Genomic DNA, 13,896 nt, shown 5'->3' on the forward strand with positions numbered 1-13,896 from the left:
CTGGAAAACCTCTACGTTATTTGATTTTCAAACAGCTGAGCAAAACTGAACGTGCTCAGACATTTCTCTATTTACTTATTCTGATCAACACTAAACTGACACGCAATATTTTTAGCTCAACGCAGTCTGACTTTCAATAATCTCTACAAAAGAATGGCCCTGACTAACAATAACCTATAACTTTAATGAATCACTTACCTCACAAATATCTTCGTTACTCGAACTGCTGCAATACAGCGAGCGCCAATACTGCCAGCTAAATAAAAGATTCTAACTACTGAAGGTACTAACTACTGATAGCCATAGTTAGCAAATGAAAGATTTTGATGGAGAACAAACAATGTATTTACCTTAATAGTGTACAAAAGTCATTATATGTTCATGACATCCAGTCTTACAAATTTCGTTTTTCTGACGGACAGACATCCAGATCGTCCACTCTCAAAACTCTGCCATCTCTCTCCCCACATCCACCACTGCTGGCGGCTCACCTCCAACTGCGCAACGCTACGCGCTGTTCACATCCAACTGCCCAACACTACAATAGCGAATATTCCAACAATGCCAACCAGCCACAGACTGCACACAGCACACACAGTCAGTGATTTTCATACAGAGCGCTACGTGGCGTTACCAACATAAAAACCTAGACAGTCTACTTACAACATTAGCCTGACAGATGTGCTGTTTACAGAGTTAGTGATGGAATGATTTATACTTTTCACATGTTGGCCGCTGCTGCTATGCGTTTCTTTGTCTCCTTGTAGGATTTATCCCCCAACACTAACGATCATTTTATATAGGTCTGATCCAGGTATTGTATAATTTCTGCACAGTGTTCTGATGTGAACAGTGGACACTATATGTCTCCGGAAAGCTATATTGTGCTCATATCACGCAGAGCAAGTGTGTTACGGTTCGATAACATATATTTTCTTAGAGAAAGCGGGAAGGAGGATGTATGTCATGCGCTTGAAATATATTTCTCACAAAGGAATATTAACAACGCGACATTCCATTCGTCTGATAGGTCGGAATCGCAGGTGATCTATCACTAGAGGCTCATTTTAAGTGGTGAACATTGTAGCCTTAGGAGTGCGTGGGTTTATGTTCTCTCTTACCATTACCTTTCAGGTTCCGATCCTAGACTCTAGAACAGTACTTTAGAGTTAATAGCTTGGTTGACTTACGTAAAAATGCGTTGAACTTCATCTGTTAGGAGCTCCATCGCCTATAAAAATAATTTCTTTCTTGTTCTTCTTAACTGTCTACTATTACATCACGGCACTTTGAAATCTGTTACTACGATAAGGAGTGCTAAGCTCCTCGACATGGACGCATCTGGAGATGGGTGAGGACTCGGAAAGCTCCATTCATTCACGAGAGTTGAAGTGTAGCGGTCTTCTTCTGGTGAGTTGACGATTAATTCGCTAGCGGTGTTGCATGGCGGGTTGGTCAATGACAATGTGAGGAGGGTCTTTAACTCTATAATTTTACCCTAAGACAGTGAAAATGCTCTGTGACTCCCATACGCAGAAAGATAGATCGTAAATTAAACACTATGCTTGAGGTGATAGTAATATGTGAAGCGCTGTCTGGTATACTTTGATGATTTATATGTTCGAGAATTAACACTGAATGGATGTACTGCACAGTCATCTATCCATGTTCGCACTGATACTCGCAAAGTGGAGAAGGGGTGGTTTATCTATGATACTGAAATTGAGGAAACTTGCTGTCACATCACTGGCTGGTGTTGAAGTTACTGTAAAATTGTTCGCGCTATCAACAGTGATGCTTATTATTAGAGTCTTTCCCATCCCATCCCTGCACTGGTTATTACATAATGATTGACTGATATTGCTTGTTTGAGTTGGGAAAAAGTTTTGTTGGATGGACCGCAACTTCTGGGGTGGATAGAACCGAAACACTGATCGCGTGCATGAGAGCGCACAGTCATCAGCTATTCCGTCACTGTGAGAGACGAGTGTAAATGTAGAGCTCGCGAATCACCTTCGATCTGTAGTTTGGAAACCTACGCCAATGCGGCAAAACTCTTCCAGTTTGCTTATGTTGTAATTGTCTTTTATTTAAAATCAACCGATGCGTGGCGTGTTATGCTATCCGCCGTAAGAATATGATTTACACCATGCAACATCTAGTTTCCTGCGAAAGGCCGTGGATCACAACTTCTTAAAGTCAGTTTAGAACCTGACACTGGCCTCTAAGTCGTGGCAGAAAAACGAAATGTTTGGTATTGTACAAAAGCGTGTTAGTGTTTGAACCAGGAGCAGAGGGGGCGTCTCTTGCAACTTTGTGTAGTCTGTGGGATAGGATCATTCGCCTAGAGTATAGGTGATCAAACTTTAAAGTGACCTCTGTGGTGCCTGTATATCTAACAGGTGGCAGTAATAGCAGCATTTTGAGGTGCAAATTCGGTGAGGGACGAGATATACCGTTAGGAATGCTTGGATGGCTGCACGCTACGCCATTCTGGGAAGCATTGCAGAATCTCCATCTCCGCGCTGGAAGCCTACCCCAGCTTTGCGTCATTGCGTCGGTATTGGTGTCTAGGTGACTTCCAAATTGGATGAACTTTTATAGTTCGTAATTTTTCTATGTTGGGGGGTAGAGAATAACGATGATTGCGTGTTGGGCTGATTGATTTGAATGGACTCGGATCTGTAGTACTTGTATCTAGTTTGGGACGTACCACACTGCGCGCATTTCCGCCGAATAGTCAAAACATGCTCCTGTTGCACTAACACAGGTCGTTCTTTCTCTACACGGGTTGCAGAAGGTGGCTAACATGTCGTTCTCCTACTTCTGCTCAGTTCCGACTTAAATTGGAACGATCACATGCGCGAAGCTGTAGAAATGGGATCAGTTGAAAGATGCGTAGGGAGTGACTAAAATCAGGTTGGAATTTTACTGTAGCAGCTAGGTTAGGGAGAGGTAACTGGTGTCGAGGTATGGGAGTGCCATAAATATGATTTATTGTGGATGTAATACGATGCAGGTATGTGCTTGAATGGAGAAACCTGATTCCTAATCATTGACATCATTTCTAGCGGACAGCATTATTTAGCTGTCAGTATTGGCGCTCGCTGTATTGCAGAAGCTAGTGTAAATTTTTCTTCTTACGACCTCAAACGGCACATCATCTACTACTAATGTTTGTGTTCCTTCTCAGTCAGTCATCGCCTATAACTCACTGGATATATCGCAGAACCTCTGATATGGTATCGAGAAAGAATAAAATGGTCCAAATGGCACAGCACTGAGGGACTTTATAAGTTCTGAGGTCATCAGTCCCCTAGAAGTTAGAACTACTAAAACCTAACTAACCTAAGGACATCACACACATCCATGCCCAAGGCAGGATTCGAACCTGCAACTGTAACGGTCGCGCAGTTCCAGACTGTAGTGCCTAGAACCGCTCGGCCACATCGGCCGGCCGAGAAAGAAAACGCTACAAATACTATAGAAGTATCGGTTTGAGGGAGTGGCAAATATCGTTTACATACCACGTTCCTTAGCCGAATCACTTTCAAAATACGGTAATTTTATCACGAGGTTTCATCGTGGTCTCGTAATACGCATTCCTCCGATCGCCATCACGGTATTTGTCCAGATAAAAACCACCTCATTTGGAAGTAATGCCATACCTCGATTCGTAAAGCACCTGTAGAACCGAGACCGCTTGTGACAGTAACATGCAGTAGTTGCTGCGATCGCTTTTTCTTTAATATCTCACCGATTACGTCCCTCTTTCTGGGAGAGGGTGGTAGGACTCGCAAGAAAAACCTAAGAGACATGTACACCAATCGTTGATTTTCGGTCAGTATTATTTCATATCACAGGCAATCAGATATTGACGAAGTATTATACTTAGTAGTAGTAGGGAATGCTTGATATCTTCGAATTTGAGCATCAGGCTTTATGAAGTATGTGTTTGTGGAAAGGAAACGACTATGTGCAGTCGTACGGAGCGTATGGATTTGACTTGGAGTACTGTGATAGCAAAGGGAAGAATATGTCAAGTCATGAGAATGGTAGTCATATTTCTATTTCCAGAGCCACAGGCGACAGCAGGATGTATTTCCGATACTTCGCTCATTGTCGAATGCAGTTCAATTGAGAACGCGATCACAACATTTATTTGTAAGTATAATGATAAAAAATATATATGACAGGTTTTCTAGAATGATTGTGTGTATGCATGGCCTGTGGTGGGAATGTTTGACGTTCCCCGTTAACGGCAGCAGCTGTCCGTATGCAGAGGCCTGTTGGACTGAGGTAATTCATCTGAGTTAACTTTTACATCCTCTAGACGACCGAATAGCGAACTAATACTTAGTATGGGTTTGGGCGGCTTTCGTTATCAAGTGGAAATTTGAGAAGATTGGGCATGGAGGTGTAATTGCGCTGAACTGTTATTTGCTCACATGTAAATTGTTCGGTTGACTGCTTCTGCACATCTCGCGCTTTTATTTAGTCGTGGCGCCTGCATCTAGCATGTGGAAGTCACGTATGTCTATTCTCTAGACATGGGAAAGACCTTAGTTGGCTTGTAAATTATAGGGATGATTTGGAATGTGTTACATCAGCGACATCGGTATTCGAAAGTGGAAATAACAGTTTCCTCTATTTTTTTATAGTTGCTCAGTGGTTTTACAGTATGCTACAAAAATGGCTCTGAGCACTATGAGACTTAACTTCTGAGGTCATCAGTCCCCTAGAACTTAGAACTACTTAAGCCTACCTAACCTAAGGACATCACACACATCCATGCCCGAGGCAGGGTTCGAACCTGCTACCGTAGGGGTCGCGCGGTTCCAGACTGTAGCGCCTAGAACCGCTCGGCTACTGTGGCTGGCCGTATACTATACCTCGCTAAAGTTTGGGGTTTGTAGAGAATTAAATTCCAGTCTATATGTTGGGAATTATGTTGCGCTAGCGATCGGTAGGATGCTACCTAGTGCTTGATATCGAGAAGTGCCGCGAATATATATTATGGTTAACAATTCGAAAATACGTTTGTTCTTGCAATCCCCGAGTCTGGAGATGTGCGTAGAAAAGCGAGCATGCAAGGAAACAGAAGCGGTAACATGTTTATGCCAAGGGGAAACGATCCGGAATTTGTAGAATAGTTCTGAGGTGTTGTGGGCACCCGTTGGGCATAGATGCCCTAGTGCTGAGAGGAGTGTATATACGGTACTGTACATCTTCACAGTATATGTTCGAATCATGTAAAAGGGATGATTTTGTATGGTGGAGGATATGAATTGTATGTTTACCAAATCGACACGGTAGGTGGTGATATATTGCCAGGTTGGAGATTGGTTTTGCGGACTGATATTCAAGCTCCTTCCTTGGTGGGAGAGCAGTGTAAATGAGTAAGAGTCTTCCTGTATTTGACGATATGTATGGCACTTTGCGATGTTTAGTTGTCAGTGCAATATGGCGATCAGTGTAAAATAGTTTTTTGCCGCTGAAAGTCTCGTCTATAGAAAGAAAGAAAGGGCTGACGGTGCTTCCCTAGGACTGGAGATCATGGTGACATATAGCTGGTGTGAGTGTAGGCATACCATCATTTTTTTCGACTGCTGTACCGATATAAAAGATAACTGTACTGTTTGTGTAAAATGTGTATATATTGTATTGTAAAATTACTGTGGTTTATGATTTGTAAAATGTGTATATATTGCATTGTAAAGTTAATATTGTTTATGTTATGACATGACTAGACAGGATGACTGTGTGTCCTATTGTGAGGGACATATAGATTCAGCACATCTTTAACCGTGAGGGTATGATTTTTACGTCGAAAATTATATGTGCTATAGATACTGGGATTCGTTCCAGAAGCACAGTTTTCAAGAGGAGATATCACCTGTACTTCGATTGGTGTGAGACTGTAGCAGCAATCGTAATATTTAATTGTAATTACACTGGTAAATATGTTCCTGGCTTCCAATATACTTGTGAGTCTCGTATGTATTTGATGATCTGCAGACAACTTTTTTGACTGTCCATGCAATTAAGCGTTCTGTGCAAAATAATTTTAACTCTGAAAGTCCCAGAAAGAAAAGGTGGATGGTACTTTGATACTGGCAGCATAAGTAATTCGGCGGGTAAATTCGATTATTTGGACAGTTTACGTGTACTGAGCATGTCTACACATCACTCTGTTGCATTATTTAGGATGAGTTTGACAGTGTGTACAGAAATCATTTCGTTAATTTCGGAGTTGTTTGCGTGTTTGCACACTGTGTATTGCGACCCCAAGCACATCATGGCAAGTGTTTTGAGCCAATGTGATAAGTATACTCCATTACTAAATAAAATGTTCCAAAATAAATAGAGTGCACGCCTTCCTTACTCTCCCGAGCAGCGCAGAGCAGACTGAGTCATTTTCGCGCCATTTTCCCCCTACAGACCACAGGAGGGATGACAATACCCTCTGGTAGCAGTAATGTGTACTAGGTCAATTGGAGTCTAGATCTCGTGGCGGAGTCATTGCTTGCAAAATAAAAACTTATGTCCATCATGGGCAGCGTCGTTTTTCCACCATTTTCCCCCACCATCTGGGATGATATGATGCGTTGTGCACATTAGTACATGTAAGTGCACATTAGTGCACTTAGTACACGTTAGTACATTTTAGTACACGTTAGTACCCGTTAGCTTGACAACATGTGTTGGTAGGGGGACATGGCGGCCGGTTGAGGATCGTGGTGGAGACTTTAACTATTTCCTTCCAAGTCCAGGTGGGCATGTCATTCGCGAAAATTCATTCCAAGTCCACGGTAGCAGTCCTTGGTGGTGTCAATATCTAGTAGGCCTCATGTGAACACAATGTAAGCCACCATCTTGAATAACGGTAGTCGCATCATCAGATGACTGAGTCACATCGGGTGACTGAGGTTAGTACAAGTGTCGTTTCTCTCGCGCCATTTTCTTAGATTAGGAGCGATATTCCAAGTGAATTTTGTTTACTGCCAAAATTCAAACTTGATGCCAGTTCCTAGGAGAAATTGGCGATTGGGTGACTTTGGTTAGTGGAGGTAGGCCAAGTGGCCTATCTTCCCGCGATTTTCTTTGTTTAGTAAAGATAGTAGTGGTGTGATGCATTATCCTGCTGGAATTTGAACTTCGCACCATTTTTCTGGGGGAGGGGGCGTGGCACTTCCCACCAAAATTCAAACTTCCCAGCAATATACACCATCTTGAATGACGTCATTGCCGTCATCTTGGATATATCTGGCAATAATGCAGAGTGGCCCCATACGAACGTTGCCCCAATACTAACACATTACGGTAACTATTGCAGAAAGAGAAAGTTATCTGATAAAATTATAAATATTAAAATTATGTAATATTTTTGTTGAGATATTGAGAGTATAGGCAAAAAAGGTGGTAGCCCTCTATGTTGAGTGCAGAAAGCAGGTTGGTAGAGATCAGGTGTCCAATGGTCCACCACACACGGCAGGTTAGCAGTGGAGCTGTGAGTGGATGCTTTTGTAATTGCTGTCGTCTTGTGAAAGAGACATCGTTGTTAAAACACGCAACGATCGTGATTATTCTCGGAGAAGTCAATGCCCCCCAGGACATAAACTGCGTATGGCGCGTTTGACAGTGGGCGGCCTGGCTGCTTGCATTGTCGGGCAGCCGCTGGTGACACAGGCAGTGTTTCTGCAAAGACATCGACCGTCACAGTATATGGTGGTTCAGAATGCAAACTAGACACTGCCTGGCAGTCCAGGACATAGCTCTCAGAGGCGATAAGAATCACGTCGTTGACCCATGGTGAATGAGATGGCTCACTGCAGCAACGATGACTGCCCACTCGGGCTGAGGCAGGAAGCAAGGTGATGGCGGCTGAAGGGCTGCATGGCCCCAGGCAAGCTGTAGAAATCCATGGAGGGAGGCCAGCAGCAGCTGAAGTAACCCTGTAGGTAGTCAACCGTTCGGAGGGCGCTAAATCCACATGGGACCTTGCGATAACAGAAGGGCCACAATTATCAGGGGCAATATCTGGAAGTGGTGGCTGGTTGATATGTGTGGACTTGTAGGTCCCCTCTCTGGCTGGCAGACTGTGAGACCTGTGACTTAAACTGATGCGTCAGCTCCTCTCTGACTTGTTTACACATCTTGTGGCATTAGCCATGATAGATGCCTCAGTTTTGTGCCCACTTAATCATCTTGCGGTGCAACAAGAGGGCAGAACCAGTGGGGAGGGATGTCAAAAACACAACACATTTAAAATGGGTGAAACACATGAACAACTTGTATAAAAAAAGAGTGAGTCTTCCGCTAAATTACAAAAAATAAAATTATGTAGAAGTATCGTTAAAATATTAATAGTGTAGAAAAAATGGGAAGGGGCGTTATAAGCATGACGAATTAACATTCGATAAACAAAAAAATGGTTCAAATGGCTCTGAGCACTATGGGACTTAACTACTGTGGTCATCAGTCCCCTAGAACTTAGAACTACTTAAACCTAATCTAAGGACATCACACACATCCATGCCCGAGGCAGGATTCGAACCTGCGACCGTAGCAGTCGCGCGGTTCCGGACTGCGCGCCTAGAACCGCTAGACCACCGCCGCCGGCATTCGATAAACACTGTAGTAACTTGTATAAGAAGAGAGAGCTTCATACTACAATTATAAAATATGAAACGTCCCCTTTGAACAAATTTTACATGACTGTGCTTAACCTGACACACAATATTTTTAGCGCAACGCAATCTGACTTTCAAAACTCCCTACTAAAGAATGGCCCTGACAAACATTAAACTATACCTTTCACAAATCACTTACCTCACAAAAATCTTCGCTGCTCAAGCTACTGCAATACAGCGAGCGCCACTACTGCCAGCTAAATAAAAGATTCAAACTACTGAAGGCACTAACTACTGATAGGGGTAGTTAGCAAATGAAAGATATTAATAGAGAGCAAACAATGTATTTACCTTAATATCATCACAAATCATAATATATATATATATCAGTTCATGACAAACTGCAAACCTCCGCCATCTCTCTCCCCACATCCACCAGTGCTGGCGGCTCACCTCCAACTGCGCAACGCTACGCGCTGTTCACAGCCAGCTGCCTAACACTACAATGGCGAGTATTACAACAATGCAAAGCAGCCATAGACTGCACACAGCACAGCCAGTGATTTTCATATTGAGCGCTACGTAACGTTGCCAATAAGAAAACATAAACAGCCTACTTACATAGAGAAAACATAAACAGCCTACTTACATAGAGAAAACATAAACAGCCTACTTACATAGCCCCCATGCTCCCCACAAAAAATTTTACAAATTTTTTTTTTTTGGGCAGTGGCCAATAATGATTTGATAAAATTTTTCATAATTACAATAACAAAGAAATCAAATGCACACACTTACTGATATTATGTTGGTCAAAAGCTCAAATTTTCTCACAGTCCATAAAGACAGTCCTAATCGTACATAACAGGAGAATAGCAGTGTTTTTCTCAAAGTCTGAGCAGTAAAAGAAAATGCACACAGAAGTAGTGGATTTCCATGCAGTCTTGAAGAAGTAGTGTTGTCCTTCCAACGGAAAGACAGTGCTGACTCTCGACATGCAGACAAGTATTGGTCCACAACAGAGCAAACCCACAGCAGAGTCAGTCAAAGTTTTGATGAATATTGGTAGGTAGGTCATCACAGAGCAGACCCACTGTAGTCCTGGTAGAGATTACGGTATTGGTGGGCCATCAAAGATGTGGACCCACTGTAGTCCTTGTAGAGACGGCCAGCAGCCATCTGTTGCAAATGTGCAGGTGCACAATCACCATCGAAGAGTCTTGCAGAGAATATAGCAAGTCCATAAACCACCACTTGTGCACTCACAACGTTTTTGGAATTGTCCTTAGAACCAGCAATGCTGTTATCCAGTCCCTTGCTGAATTATTAACACACGTGCAAACACTATCAGTCCCTACTTCTCACATATTGTCCATGTACTATGACCAACAGAAACGTGTGCAGTGAAATGTTACTTAATTTGAAGAACTGGTAACAATTACAATTTTATAACATGAGAATACAATAACAAAGGTACACAATACATTATTAAAAACATAACAATACAGATAACATTTGTAGTAAAACAGGCTTTACAAAAGAATAGAAATAAACATATACATCAATGTTACAGGAATTATGACATAAGTACATACATAGATCAGAATAATTATTGAAACATCAACTTTACACATGAGCATTAAAACAAAACAATAAACAATGTCTAAACATCTTTACAAAGTAAATAACACATTATTAATGCCAATTGTATTTGAGGATAACAGTATTCCTCATCATAGTGAATGTAGCTTAATATTAAAAGAAAAAATTCTATGAAATTACACAGAGACAGGAAGAAAACAAATACACAAGGGTATACACACACATAGTGGGATAACACCAATAGGAAAGGACAGGGTTCGTTTTCAGTGTAACATTTGGTACTGCAATCCAACCCAAAACTTCATATATCTTTCCTCTTATTTCATCCTTTGTTTCCACCAAAAAAATCCTATCCAAGCATGCTTTCTGTATTCTGTTCATATTTCTTTCAAAATAATTATTTCTGATTGTACAATACTCATTTGGGCACAAATCCTTTTTATATAACTTCGCAATGCATTCTTTACCTATTCTCCATAGTCAGTTTCTCATATAGTCTACCCCCTCTTAAGCAAACTTAAATCTACTGAGCTCAGATGCTAAACTAAGGAACGAGGCAATGCAGCAGCACAAAACAATTAATATAAACAGCAATGAAAAAAATGGAAAATTGCAAAGCAAGCTACAGTATAAATTAGCAAAAGTCAAATTCAATAACACTATGCCTGGCAAACAGCAGCAACTTATACCTAAACATGACATAGCGCAAGCAGAAAAAATATTACAGTAAAAACAACAATGCAGATAAGGGAAATGTGTATTCACATCTTAATATCTATGTAATTAAAGTGGTGCACCACAACAACTGATTGTAAAAAGAAATATTACCATGTACTTGAAAAGAAAATTATGTGTTACTGTTACTAGATCCTTCTTATTGTTCTTTCCTTTCCAAGTGCTCCTTTTTTAAAGAATGTGGATCATAAAATAATTATTTAATAGATCTGTTGACAGAAAGTGTTCACATTAGCAAATGCATTTTATTTTATAAAAGCAATGCTGCAACACAGCTGGAAAACAGATGTCAAATGAAATAAGCAACTATGAAAAGCAAAGCATAAAAATATCATTCAGTAGTCATGTGACATTTCATAAGTTAGTAGAAATTCTCTCAACTCTCATAGAAAGACGCTTGTCATAATCAGGTGTGCAGATGTAAAAATATTGCTTGTCATTTTATTAGGCATTTCAGTAAATATCGTAAATTAAGAGCTAGTGTAATCATATGTTTTCAAGTTCGAATGGCCAGGATAATGGCCTTCCCTTTCTTTTTTTTTTTTTTTCTTCCTGTGCTCTGAAAGGCACGCGCTAATGACTTTTTCTCCAGGCGTCTGACACAGCTGGGTGCCCGCGACGCATTACGTGCAGGTGGTCACTTAACTTTCGTACGGAAATATTTACGACAGCAATTTTCGCTAAAGTGACAGTCTCACATAAAAATACTTCACAGGTCAAGAATTAGCGTTTCAAATCTGTAGAAACAAAATCCTATGAATATAACAGTGTCCAAAAGATGTTCAGTGGCATTGTGATACATTCACACATGATTCACACATTTCATAATTCTAAAGTACGATTCTTGGTTTCCAACATCCTGTTTCACAAGTCAAGAGTCCCTACCCACTATTCATTACTCCTTACCTTATTACACATATACGTATCCATCGACACTCGTCAATATTTCGTCATTATAAATATGAAGCATAATCAAATAACTCATATAGCCTCAGCCTATTAATCATAAACATACCTCAGCAGCATAATACACATCGTCGTCGTAAAAATAACATCATAACACCTCAGTCAAATCTCAAAATCGTCGTAGCTTCCTCCAATAATTAAAAAAATTCTCTGCTCATGTCAAAAGTGTCATCTGCCTCAAACGTACTTTAAAAATCATGAATCCATACCAAATACTTCATTCAAAGTTCTCATAGTATCACAATGGTTCCAAAAAAATATGAGCATTTCACAAAGTACAGACAAAATACAATTTCATAAGTGTGAAGTTATCCAACTGTGTAATTGCGTAAACATCTGTCACTGATGTAATAAAAAAAGTTTATCTCTCAGTTACATGATCAGATAGCTGTGTAATTTGTATGTTAGAGAAATATGGTACCGATGTGTAAAGTTGTATAAGCAAATACCATATTAGCTAGGGTTCCTTGTGGTTGCCAAACACATGGTACACAAAGTAGGCGTATACCCCCCTGAGGATAAATGTAATTATGCCCTCAGGTGTTACAAATTACAGCAATGGAATGAAATGTATCACGGAAAACTTTCTTTGTAATTAAAAAATCTTTAAAAATAAATGTTTCAAGTACAAAATTAATCACTCAAATACGTGTACTGTAGCGCTAAATGTGCGTCTTGTTGCAACATAATCTGTGTGGAAGTGTCGTAGTTATCGTCCTCTGAAAGCTAAGTTCTGCAGAAGCCAATGTACTTACCTCATGATAAACAAAAGTGAAATGCTTTGCGTAGAGATATCTTAGTTATTACGCTTATTGTTGTGATGATGAAAGTACTGTGCTGTAACGTATTGTTGTGCTATGGAAAAGGCTGTCTCCTTGTAGCTATACCACAAAAGTTACTAATAAAACATGTTTTGATTTCCAGAAGAATTCAGAAAACTGTGCAGATATAAAACAGATACACCGCAAAAGCAACATTGTAAATTGTCACTCATTAGTAGCGTCGTGATAAAAATCGTGTAGCTGTCACATAAACTAACCTCTGTGTCATCTGGTATCTCTCAGAAAGCACTTTAAATTCAGAATGTATTTTCAAATAAACCAAAATGTTGCATTAAAATCTCATTAGCAGTACTGGTAAATGTTCTAAGTATGTGAGCCTTATAGTCGTTACGTAATCGTGCAACAAACAAGCAAGAATGTACACACACAATAACACTGTGATGTCTGTTTACTATAACAATGCATTCGTCATTTCTGTTTAAATAAGTTCTCTTGGTTCTTGACTGGATATTTCACTTCAAACATTCTTACATGTTAACAGATTCTAAATCTAACAAAGCATACTAGAAATGTGAAGTGAAAAGTTTTATGGCAAAGACAAAGTTAAAAAGCAGATTATCTGTCAATAAATGGTTTTACATGAGAAATGTGGTGTAAACCTTTACTCTTCCTAGTACGCAGAGTTTCAACTTCAACGCAATTATCATGTGGTATACGTCGTTAAAGAATACTGGAATTTTTCTTAATGTTAGCGTCTATGTTATTTTTTCCTGAGCCAGCCGGCGCAGGTGGCTGCCTGCGGCGCGAGTCATTGTCTGCCTCTTTGTTGGCGCGCGTCGTTATTGGGATTAGGAGACCTAACTTCTACAAATTCGCCTTGCCGAGAGGGCCCAGCTCTGTTAGAGTCCCGCCAGTTCTGATGAAATTCACGTCTATCGTTACGATCATATCGTCTGTCGTCATGTCGGTAGATGCCATAGTTTCTTTCTTGTCGGTCACGTGGTGGAGAATTTCTCCCTGAATCGAAACTGCGCGCTGGACCGTTGCGTCTAAAGTTATTCTGTCTCCCCTGATAATATTTATTTTGGTTCCCATATTGTCTGTTTCTCTGATTGTCTCTGTGATAGTCATTACCACGGAGAGGTGATCTTTCCCTGTAGTTATTACTACTCTGCCAA

Source organism: Schistocerca americana, chromosome 3 (assembly GCF_021461395.2).
Source record: "Schistocerca americana isolate TAMUIC-IGC-003095 chromosome 3, iqSchAmer2.1, whole genome shotgun sequence".
Taxonomy (NCBI): Eukaryota; Metazoa; Arthropoda; class Insecta; order Orthoptera; family Acrididae; genus Schistocerca; species Schistocerca americana.